Source organism: Periplaneta americana, chromosome 16 (assembly GCF_040183065.1).
Source record: "Periplaneta americana isolate PAMFEO1 chromosome 16, P.americana_PAMFEO1_priV1, whole genome shotgun sequence".
NCBI lineage: Eukaryota > Metazoa > Arthropoda > Insecta > Blattodea > Blattidae > Periplaneta > Periplaneta americana.
The window spans coordinates 183,087,884-183,100,887 of record NC_091132.1 but is presented as its reverse complement, the minus strand read 5'-3'; the positions used below and the strand labels follow the sequence as shown (position 1 = coordinate 183,100,887).

At 33.2% G+C, this 13,004-nt stretch overlaps 1 protein-coding gene across 2 annotated transcripts in view; it reads right to left on the bottom strand.

Moving 5' to 3' along the window:
- The window catches only part of LOC138692197 (zinc finger protein ZFP2-like), a 148,326-nt gene that overhangs the window by 89,216 nt on the left and 46,106 nt on the right, over positions 1-13,004 (bottom strand). The gene's annotated exons all lie outside the window — the stretch shown is intronic.

Here is a 13,004-nt window from a genome sequence, read left to right as displayed (position 1 = left end):
AACTAATAGTAATCATTATGTTGTTGTAGATTTGAATTAAATCTTGTTTTATATACGTGTACGTTATTACACAAATTACTTTGTGTTTATACATATTTAATTATTAGGCCCAGGGCCGCCGAGAAGGGGGGGGGGCAAAGGAGGCGAGTGCATATGGGCCCGTGAGCAATAAGGGCCCGTCAGACTAAGTGGGTCTGATTACTTTTTATTATCGAGAATAATTATTCGTAGATACATACGGGTACTATAACATTTTGTAAGAATATTTGTTACGTAAATTGACATATTAACTCAACAATAGTAGAATTAATACAAATTACCACTTAATATGCTAGTGGACTCTCTCAAACTGAAGTCGCAGATCACGTTTCGTTTTGAGTACATTGTGTGTTTCGTGTCGGAACTTTCGTCTTTTTTTTGTTGTTTGTCTAGTAAATTCTGTTCATTAGTGTTACTGGTTATAGTTTAACTGCACAATGGACAAGTACATGCATAAGTCGGGAAATTAATATGGGTGCTAGACTGCGTAAAAATATTATGAACATATTAATAAAGAGATCAGTGATGAGCCGAAATATTTAAAATGAATTCATACCTCTAATTTAGGGTGAACCCCACTGAAACCTATGAACCTCCTAAATAGTCTGAGGGAATTAAAACTGGATAATTTATTTCCAAATATTTGTATAACCATTAGAATATTCTATACAATTCCTGTGACAGTTGCTAATGCTGAAAGATTCTTCAGCAAAATGAAGGAAATAAAAAATGTATTCAGATAAACAATGTGTCAAGAACGACTGAGTAACCTTGCCTCCTTAGTCTGGAGAGCGATCTTGCTAGGTTTTTAAATTTTGATGACATAATTGGTGATTTTGCATCAGTGAAGTCAAGGAGAGTTGTTTATTGATGTTGGACTGCAAGTTAGAAATTACAGGTGTTTAGGAATAATGTTTTATGAATATAATATATTGTGCTAATGTGAAGTTTTGCTAAAAGTTTTCAATGTAATAAAAGTGTATATTTTTAGGTTCGTTTCTGTGTATGAGGTTATCTTTTATTTATTTTGCAAATAAGTATTATGGTTAGAATAAATGGTAACTTATAATTGTTACTTTTTTCAATGGGGGTCCGAGTAGGCCTACAGTATTGCATAGGGGCCAATAAATTCTGTCGGCGGCCCTGCGTGTACGTTATGAAATATATTACTTTCTGTGTTTCTACATATTTACCTATTAGGCCTATTTTATTTTGTTGAGTCCAAATTGTGATCTTTTATTTATTTCTTTGTATTATCATATTCTATTATATTTCTTATTCAGAATATTTTTTTGAAAATTCAGTATCTTGTGGTCTACCAAAATTGTTGGTCTGTTTTCAATACAAATTTTCTAAGAGCTGATAGTAGCTAATAATGTATATCAATGTCAAAGCCGGCAAGATCAACACTAGATTCATGTTCTGACCAGACAGGAACTCGTGAAAAAAGAAGAAGTTGAAAAGTAATTGTGTTTTTAAGGATGATTGATTAATAGTACGGGAAAAATGGCTTCAGAATGTTTATAACGCTAGTGCCAAATGCAGGTTATGTACCGGTATAAAAAAAGATTAATGTCAGATATGAAGCAAAACACGCAGTGCAAATTCAGTGTCTTTCAAGAAAGAATATAGGCGGTTTGACAAATGTTACGCAGTCTCATAAGATATCGAAGTTTTATGTAAAGAAAGAGTCGAAAGAAGAAAGCTTTGCAATTGTAGCAGAAGTTGTATCGGATAACCATGGCGTTGTTCACAGTGTAGCTAAGTTACAATACTTCACACTGCACATAAACAGCATCCAAAACAAACACCTGATTCCGAAATTGCTTGGAAAATATCGAGTTGGCGCACGAAACCGCCAGTATTGTTGAGAATATTTAGGGACCACATTCAGAAATGACTCATTCAAGATATACAGGGTGTTTAAAAAATACGGGGAATAATTTCAGGTATGTATTTCCCACATGTAGACAATCAAAATAGTTCATTACAACCTGTGTCCGGAAATGCTTTATTTCCGAGTTACGGCCTTCACAACATTGAAATTCACCGGAACGTTTTTCTTTCCGCAGGTCGTTGCCGTCAAAGGAGACATTAAGAGGGCACTCTGACAGTTCATTCCGAGGCGAAGGTTACATTCAGTGTTGTGTAGGCGTTAGACTGTGCGACATGTATTCAAATCAAGAGCTGGCAGAGATACACTTCATGTACGGTAAGGTGGACAGCAATGCTGCGCTGGCTCGTCGTTTGTACCAGGAGAGGTACCCAAAGCGACAATGTCCAGATCGGAAGACATTTGTACGTCTCCATTACCGTCTGTGCGAGTATGGAAAATTTAACTCTCCTGGTTTGGGAAGGGGGCGACCAAGATCTACAACTCCAGAAGTACAGGAGGAGATTCTGGAGGCTGTGAACATGACTCCTTCTATCAGCACACGAAGGGTAGCGTTGCAAGTCAATGTTCCTCATACGACTGTCTGGAGACTTTTGATAAAGTATCAATTGTATCTTTATCGTTTGCAACGTGTACAGGCCCTGTCACCAACAGATTACCCTGCACGAGTTAGGTTCTGTCAGTGGTTCTTGCAGCAGTGTGGTGCAAATCCGAACTTTCCTGCCTTAGTATTATTTATAGATGAAGCACATTTCACACGAGATGGCATAACGAATTTCCACAATCAGCATGTATGGGCGTATGAAAACCCACGTGCAACTGCATAACACGCAGGGTACGGACTGGGCTCCGCAACTACGTTGCACTGTACATTGCAGTACCGTCCGTGGCATAGTTCTTACGCTCTTACAAATACGGATAATAAACTGAATTTGAAAAAGGAAAAAGTATACACTGTAATATTCAATTATTACATTGTTATTTATTATATTTAATATAGTTATGATATTATTATATCATAGATAATGTCATTTTCATATTCGACTATACATCACGGTCTATTCAACATCTGCTTTCTTTTGTGCAAGTAATCGGGAATCTATTTCCAACGAATTTACTGCAATGCGCTAAAGATGCTCATCTGTTAATCGAGACCTATGTTTGGATTTAGCAACCTTCATTTTCGAATTGTTTGCACACATATGTCGAGGCGAAGGTAGCTAACATGGTGACAGCGAATAAGCTCATTTTGGAATATTTCATTTTATTCATTTTTTAAATAAATCTATGCTTGTCAAGTCATATTTCTGAATTTAGTTCTGAATTCTACGTTACTTAGTAAATCAATTAACTCGTCCTGGAACTGCACTCTCACGGATTGTACTAAATTTACTATGAAAGGATTAACAAAAAGATTAATATCACTCTCAATACGTCTAAAATCACTAGATCTATGTTCTGTGATTTCACATTTAAGCTGTTCCTGTACAGAGATGTAATTAACTATATTTTGTTCAGGCACCATACATCTCTTTACAAGTTCACCATCCGTGGAAGGTTTTTAGTGCCTTAGCTAATTTCCAACATACTACATAGGCTAACTTGCTCCAAAACAATTTTTGGCCTTTCATGAAGTGCTTTCAATTCTTGAAGCTGTAGAACACGTTGCACCCCTGAAAAATTATATTATCAAAATATCTATTTCTGCTGGAATAAAATCACCACAATAATAATAATAATAATAATAATAATAATAATAATAATGTTTGTATATGAATACATATTAAGAAAACAGCTTTCCTGTCACTTCGGCATGTTCTGAGTGGCAGAGCCTATAATGTAGTTTTATGTTGCTCAGTAGTATTCCTGACAGTACCTTACAACATAGTAAACACTTTACGTTTTTACCGAATGCACAACAAAAATAGTCTTCCTCCCATACTGTACGGAAAGATGGCTTACAGAAGGTTTTGACTGTGCCATTGTCCTGCACTGTTTGTGCGTTTACTAAGTACTTGAATTGCCTTCCACAGTCATCCGTCGAGCTCCGAATGAGGAACAGCACGCTCTATATTCGAAGGTTGTGATTACAGAACGTAATCGGGAGTCAGAGAATGAGCATACCTGATCTACATTCTTAACAAAGTTCCGCAATATTTTGTAAATGGTTTGATTTTGAATTATCAGTTTTTTAAAAGAAGGGTTGTTCTGTTTTTGAAAACTCTACTCACTTGGAGGAATCTTGATCTATTGGTTACTGATCTTCACCTCAATACTGATGATGATAAATTGCATGAAGATTTTTCTACACTTATATTTTTATTACATGCTATAAATGAAAATGATTAGGAAGGAAAATGAACGTATTTTCTTCAAGAGAGCTCGAGAATACAAGGAACAGTTGAATGTAGTTTTCTTTCTTGAGTCAGACCGTATAAGTAATGCCTATTGTGACGGAGTTCTCAGTATCAATTGTTGTATGTTCAAAAACACTACAAAAAGGCTAAGTGAAAATCAGTTAATGGCAGAAATCCAGGAGAAATCAAATGTAACATATCATTCTTAGGCGTTTATGATTATGGCACATCTGGTAGGAGAACTAAATCACAAGACAATTAAAGATTTAAAGGTTTAACTGTGAAATCTGCCAGTGCTGCTCTTATTTGAAGTTAAAAAAAATGTTTAGACCAGATCAATTAGCATGTTAACTTATGATTTGCACTTCGTTAATTGTAACAATACAATATGGAGAATAAATCAGTTTGAATTAAAATTTAAAATGTGATTACTTAACATGTGAGACAATTAACACTGGTATTGATAGTCGCACATGCTGATATATAAAATAATAACAATTGTGATAGGCTGTATTGTAGCCTATTCGAAATGCTTATTCCCACTCAAGAAAACTCAGAAAAATTGGCAGTGAATTGTCTTTCTTGTATCAACAACTTTTCCCCTACACCTTGTGTAAAGTGTCTCGAGATTGACTGACCCAAAATTCGGGACCCCAGCTGGAAATGATCTTTACACCACTGCATTATAAAACACTTGACTTAAGTACAAACATATGTGATAGCGAAGAGTTTGTTATGTATAAATTGCAATTTGTATCCCTTTTTTCCCTCTAATTCTTTAAATACATTAAAGAAAACTGATGGGTATGAAGAGTTGCCTGGTTGACTGCTATCAATTACTTCTTATGGAAATACCAACATTAATACTGAAGTTGCTCATATGGCAATGAACATTAGACGATTTTAAAGAATCGATATAAAGGCCATGCTGTCGCCATGACAGGTTTCAAGTTTTTGTAAGCTTTATGGCGACCATGTTCTATTAATATACCTTGAAATGGGGTAACTTTGCACCATTTTCTAGTTAAAAATTTGTTTTCAGTGTGTATGTAGTCTTTAAATGAGATGGGGATTTATTTTATACGTTCTAGGAGCATGCGAGAATGTATTTAGCCAGTCATATCTTCGAAAATAAATGTCTTTTGAAATTTATAATCTGCTAAAAATTGGTGCAAAGTTACCCATAGTTGGGGGTTACTTTGCACCGCCAGAGTTTTAAGACTGGTGGTGCAATGTTTGTCAATGCTGGTGTTACATTGCACCATACACGTGTTAAACAATGAAATATACTGTATCAGAAACAGAAAAATGGAAACACAGATTCAAAAACTGCTATAAATAGTAACACGGACAAAACTTAAAAAAAAAATTACACAAAATTTCAATATAAGGGGTCACATTCTTCTAAAATGTTGTTCCAAAAATATTTTCAGTTCTTTCGAATGACAAGTCGAGCGAACAGGAAGTGAATAACTTAAAAAGTTATACATATTATTTTGTGTTAAGTTCTGGAATGGAATATGAGCAAGCTCTTTCTTGATACTTTCTTGGGTAGATTTAGCCTCCCAATTACAGTCTCCAATTCATATTCCATAATATCCTCCCTTTCAGGTCGTTTGCATTTGTATCCTTCTCAGCATTTTCCTTTGGCATATTTGGAGATTGTTACCAAGTTTGGCAGTGAGAGACCATGTATGACTTTAATATGTAATAAAAAGAAAAATAAATTCAAGTAATTTAGCTGTAATACAAAGTATGAATTATAGTAAGCGTTTTTAAACTTCATGGAAGGTCCTCAAATGAAAATAATGCAATTAAAATTTAAAAGAATCTTCGTTTGTGTTATTGTGCACAGTAACCCCAATTTAGTATCAAATTCACCTTGATCAGAAAATTATTCTGTAACACCATTTGCCGATAAAACAGCTGCACAAACGAAACTAGAAAGTCTAAATGGATGAATAAGGAACAGATACACGTATAACTTATCTTGAGATTGTGCACAACATCTTTGATGAAAGATAATTAATTTGATCTATATTTCAATCAAATTATGCACACGTTCTGTTGTTAAGGTATAGAAAATTCTGTGACCACGAACAGTGGAAAAATACTGTACACATATACCATCTATTCGACAGCTTAGTGTCAAAGGACACTAACTCCAGAAATCGACTTTTTGAGTTATTTATAGTATCATGTTGTACAAAGTAGGCTTTATATAGTGAGAAAGTAATATGTCTCTACAAATAATAGTTTTATTTTTTTTTGGAGATAGTGTTGTGTTAATTTACACAGATGCTAAGTGTCAAACAACACTATCTACACTTAGTTTTCTTTGACAATAACAAAATATAGACTAGAAGAACACTAAGTCGAGATAGTGTTCTTTGTCTCTAAATTATTTAACATTTCTAAGACTTTATTGTTGACATTGCCTCAGAACATACAACCAACAATGTAATACAATCACCATTCTGTTCATTGTTAGGGAATTGATAAGTTTTTAATTAATTGAATAAGCATTCTTAAATCAATCCAGTTTGTAATAAGTTTACAGTTTGTAAGAAACGCAGCACAGGATTGCTCTGATAATTTGATACTCTTTTATTAGAGCTAAGAAATACTCAGTTCGATTTACAGTTTTATTATTATTACAGATTATGGTAGTAATGGTCGTAGTAGCAGCATAAGTAACAATAGTAATAGTAATAGTAATAATAATAATAATAATAATAATAATAATACTAATAATAATAATAATAATAATATAATAATAATAATAATATAATAATAATAATAATAATAATAATAATAATAATAATAATAAAACAACAACAATAATAATAATTTTGAAACTTGTAGATCCAGGCAGTCAAAACCTCCCACATTTGTTTGCAGGTTATGGTGAAGTTGGCTTTAGCGACATATAAAATTTCGCAAGGAATGAGTGATTAAGCTAATAAGAGCATAGCTGTTATTAGTCCATCTCCAACGCCAGATAACAGGGAAAGCCCGCAAGTCCTTAAATAGTGGAAAGAAATTACTGGTAAAAAAGTTCTAGACAAAGATTGTACAGAATGTCTCCTTAAATGCAACCTCTCATTTAGTGCTGAAGACAGACATGAAATTCATAAACAATATTGCAATATTGAGAATAACGATTTGAAGCGGTAATTTTTGATGGGCCTTACAGAAGTGAAGGAAATCGAAATCCAAAATGGATAAATCTAGAAGGCGAAAACCATTTTTCCTGGTGAAAAATAAAGAAAAGGTATGGGTATGCAGGAGTTTTTTCTCGCCATATTTGATATATCCAACACAATAATAGAACATACTATATTTTGAAAAAAGTGACAATAACATAGTGGATACTGATCGAAGAGGAAAGCTTGAGCCCGGAGTGAAGAAATCTGAAAGTACTCGTGAATATATAGTGAACCACACTGCTTAATTTTCAAGAGTACTTTCCAACAAGAGCACAAGAAACGACACTGCAAGAGAATATCTGTTTTGTGATTTAAATTTACAAAAAAAAAAAAAAAAAAAAAAAAATTAATCGTACAAAGAAAAATTCAGGAATGTTAATGTTCAGGCAGAAAAGTTTTCATATTATCGTCACATTTTCAAAAATAATTTTAATATAGCTTTCCATAATCCCACAAAGGATCAATGTTATAAATGTTATAAATATGATCTCATGTCTGAACGTAAGAAGATAGAGACAGAGGCAGTTCATCAGTCCGACATTGAAAGAAAGGAAGCAGCTTGTCAAGTAAAAAACGATTACAAAATCTTTATTTTTTAAAATTTGATTTCGAAGCTTTGCGTTACAGTCCAAATGTTAAGATTATTAGCTGTATATAATTTGACCGTGTATGATTTAGCCATCAGAACAGCTGAAAATTTTATACGGAACTAGGGAATTGCAGAAATGGGAGCTGCAGAGGTACCATCATGTCTCTTTGCTCAAATGAAAAAATTGCAGAATGGTAAAAGTTTCTGTTTCATGTCCGATACCTGTGGAAGACAAAACCGGAATGTGCTTATATCAACCATGCTCTCTACGCTGTGAATGTTTTGGACGTACCTCAAATTGAACATATTTTTTTAACCAGGACATTCACAAATGGACACAGTCCATGCGGACATTAAAAAAAAAACAGCAAAATATACAGAAATATATGATCCATCAGGGTGATAAACTATAGTCAGAGCTGTATCAAAAATAAAAGTGGAACAGAGAGATGTAATGATGTAAGAGAAAGTTGACACTAATGGAAACATTGTAAGATGGCTGGATATGGTGTGGTTCCAGTATCGGAAATGTGACAGTGAACACGTATTTTTTAAATACAATTATGATGAAGAATTCCATAAATTCAAGGTACAGAGGAAGATTACACGTGGATTTAGGCTGGATAATCTTCAGCTTAAACCAAAGCATCGTGGGGCACTGAAAATCTACAAGATTATCAAATGAAAAATGTATTGCAACTGTGTAAACAGAACATTATACCAGGAAATTACCATTTCTTTTACACCAGCTTAAAAATGGAGAACAGGAAATCGTAGTAGAAGAATCTCAAAATGAAGAGCAATGAGTGATTATAAAATTAAGAGGAAATTTTAAATTTCTATATGAGAGGTATGATATTGATACAATTCAAAACATAAAATCCTGAATCAAATAAAATATAATATGTTCAGATTATAATTTTATTCAATGTCATTTAGGGCATAAAATCTGAGTTAAGTGTGTATTTTCTTTTCATTATGTGCAGATAGACTTTTAAATCAACTGAATTTGTAGGCTTTGCTATTTTTTTAAAATAAATCGATCATTAGTTAAATAACTTTTTCGTCCAAACCCCTCATCAGCTGTGGTAAATTAAAGTAACATTAGCAACTATTTTAAAACACTGTTGTTCTAAAATGCAATGTAAAAATGAATATAACTTTGCTTTTTTATAATTTTATAAGTGCACTGTTAAAATTATTATTTCAGATAATAGTGTAAATTGAACTAATAATGCTAATATTATGCTTTTATGCTTTATAAATAATATTAACTGGTACTTTTATAATAATGCTAATATGTTCCTTTATAAAGAAGAAGAAATATGATAATTGCTGCTCACCACAATAAGTTAAATTTATTAATTTGCATTGTCAAATAGATCTATAATTTTTTATTAAAGTGTTTGAATTCAAAATTTCGGCATTTATTTTTAACACTATCTACAAAATTGAACGCTTCATGTTAGTAACAAAGAACACTATCTCCAAAATGTGTTAATTTTTAAGACAATATTAAATATTTCTATAAAATATGTATTGTATTGTCTTTAGGGTTATATTCTCTACATATGGTTTAAATTTTATCAACATATCTCTTAAATTAAAGCAGTAACTTAAGAAAATGTACACAATTAAACTGTTTTTTGCCTCTCCTGTAAAGTTGTGATTTTCGAGTTAGTGTTCTTTGACATTAAGCCGTCGTATTGATGGAAGTGGTGAACAGATAAATTTGGTTCACGTAAACACCACTACACCTATATCAAAAGTTTTTCATAGATGGTGCAAAGTTACCCCTGCAGGTGCAAAGTTACCCCATTTTACGGTAATACAGTCATCATTTTCATAAGGAATTTTATGAAAGTGAAATGACATAAAATATAGGCCAACAAATTTACATTTTAGTGGCATGGAACCTGTGGGTCTAAGAGTCCAGGTATTTACTCTACCAACAAAACTTCCAAACATCATATACCACGTCATAATATAAAAAAAACTATACATGACAGAAAAAAACCCTGTGATTTCATAAAACATGTTAATAAAATGGAGACTACATTACATTACTCAAACATGACCACCACAGAGGTTACAAAAACGTTCGCGACATCAACAATAAAGTCCGGCCATCTATATTGCACAACACAAAACGATAAGAAATTACACAAGGAATACATTGTATAACATTTGTTCTTTCAAAACTTAATTTAATTATTGATAAGTTAACAATACGCATATACACAAAGTATGAACAGTAATTAATCGACAATAGATGTAAATGAAGTGTACCTAATAATTTATCTACATGAACATTCTCAACGTCCCGACAATACCAACCTGATTATTATAAAATTGAAATATGCATGAGGAATAACTGAATTTGAAAAATGTTTTACAAAATAACACACTACCACCATATCGGCAGAAAGTTCACAGCTGCCTTTTACGAAGTGCCAGAAATGTTTAGCGTCTTACTGGGTAACTAAAGTACACAAAATCTTGATTTCCGTCTAATGTTGTATGTATGTATTTATTCACACTGCGGTGGGTATATACCCGGTGGCAGTGGTAACTAATTACACTCAATAATGACAATAATAAACTTATTAATTAAAAATACAATTAATAATAATACTAATAATTAATACTAACAATAATTAATAATAATAATAATAATAATAATAATAATAATAATAATAACAACAACAGGGAATATACTAAATTAAATGAAACGATGACTTAAAATAACATTTGAAATCTAGTATTTCAGGTGAAGCTCCCTGTAAAGCAGATTGAATAATTTCAAGGGAAAAAATTGTTCCGGGGCCGGGTATCGAACCCGGGACCTCTGGTTGAACGTACCAGCGCTCTACCACTGAGCTACCCGGGAACTCCACCCGACACCATCTCAACTTTTCCTTTTATATCCACACAACTCGCGTGGGCTGACGAAACGCCAGACCCACAACGAGTGCACACAATCTCTGTGTGACTTGGAATTGTGGTTTTCTGTTAACGTAAACAGTGACGTATATATTATGCAAATCTAGTCTTTGAGGTGAAGCTCCCTGTAAAGCAGATTTGAATAATTTCAAGGGAAAAAATTGTTCCGGGGCCGGGTATCGAACCCGGGACCTCTGGTTGAACGTACCAGCGCTCTACCACTGAGCTACCCGGGAACTCCACCCGACACCGTCTCAACTTTTCCCTTTATATCCACACAACTCGCGTGGGCTGACGAAACGCCAGAGACCCACGAGTGTTGACATTTGGGGGATCACGATTAAACTGGCTACGAAACGCACGTTGAACTGTTACAACCGATTTACAACTCTCAAACTTCAAAACACAAAATGCTTTCTGTTGAGGAATCGCCAACTTTGTTATTATTGTTACCAAGGAAACAAAACAAAGGAAAGTTATCTTCGCATGCACACAACTAAAACTGTCTTCCTTCCTCTTTCATTTGAGCCTACAAACAACTCTCTAATAATAATAATAATAATAATAATAATAATAATAATAATAATAATAATAATAATAATAATAATAATAATAATAGTACTAGTAATAGTAATAGTAATATTAATATTAATAGTAATAATAAGAATAATAATAATAATGGTTTATTTTAACTGGCAGTATGATAGAAAATTACTACAATGCTATGAATATAACATAATTAATACAATACAATACAATTCAAAGCAATACAATACTACAATACAAGACAATATAATACATAATTAATATAATACAATGACATTTCTTTTCATCTTCACAACACCAATAAAATAATTATGTAATAATAATAATAATAATAATAATAATAATAATAATAATAATAAGATTAATAATAATAATAATAATAATAATAATAATAATAATAATAATAATAATAGTAATGATACACACGCCTAAATTAAATTAAATTGTTAAACTCGATCACAATTATAACTTCAATTTGACTGCTGCCGCAAGAAATCGTTTAGCCCTTTCTTGAAAGTGGTTATTGTCTGCCAGCTCCTAATATTCCGAGGTAGAGAATTCCATTCACGGGGCACTGAGACAGTAAAAGAGGATGAATAGTGGGATGTTCTGTGGGCAGGAATTGCTAGGATTTGTCTCTCCTGTGACCTGGTGTTTAGATTGTGATTGGAGGATAAGTAGTTAAACCGGGAACGAAGATAATTTGGAGTAGAAGTATGGAAAACTCGAAACAGAAGAGAGAGCGAATGAAGTGTTCTACGATTATTGAGTTGCAGCCAGGATAAAGATTTGAACGAGAGTGTAATATGGTCAAATTTGTGAGCATTGCTGATGAATCTGACACACACATTGTGCACACGCTGCAGCTTGTTCGAAAGGTCAGTTGTCAAATCTACGCCCTATCTGAGTGATAATGTAACGACTATGAACTGCTATATTCTTTTAAGTACACGATGTATTATTTCTTGGTGTTTGGGTAAAGGGAGATAAGTCATAAAAATGAGTTCGGAGATAAATGAAAATTAAACTTGGAACCCTTATTGCAAATAATTTCCTACACAAATAAAACACATCAACTGCTAGTATTCTTTGATTTTTGCACACTCACTTGTATAATTTAACTTGTGTGTTCATCTGGGGAACAAAATTCCACCTGAACAAAAAATGACTTATACCCCTTTACCCGAACACCACAGATTTATAGTCCACACCTGTGGAGTAACGGTCAGCGCGTCTGGCCGCGAAACAAGGTGGCCCGGGTTCGAATCCCAGTCGGGACAAGTTACCTGGTTGAGGTTTTTTCCGGGGTTTTCCCTCAACCCAAAATGAGCAAATGCTGGGTAACTTTCGGTGTTGGACCCTGGACTCATTTCACCGTCATTATCACCTTCATTTCAATAATAATAATAATAATAATAATAATAATA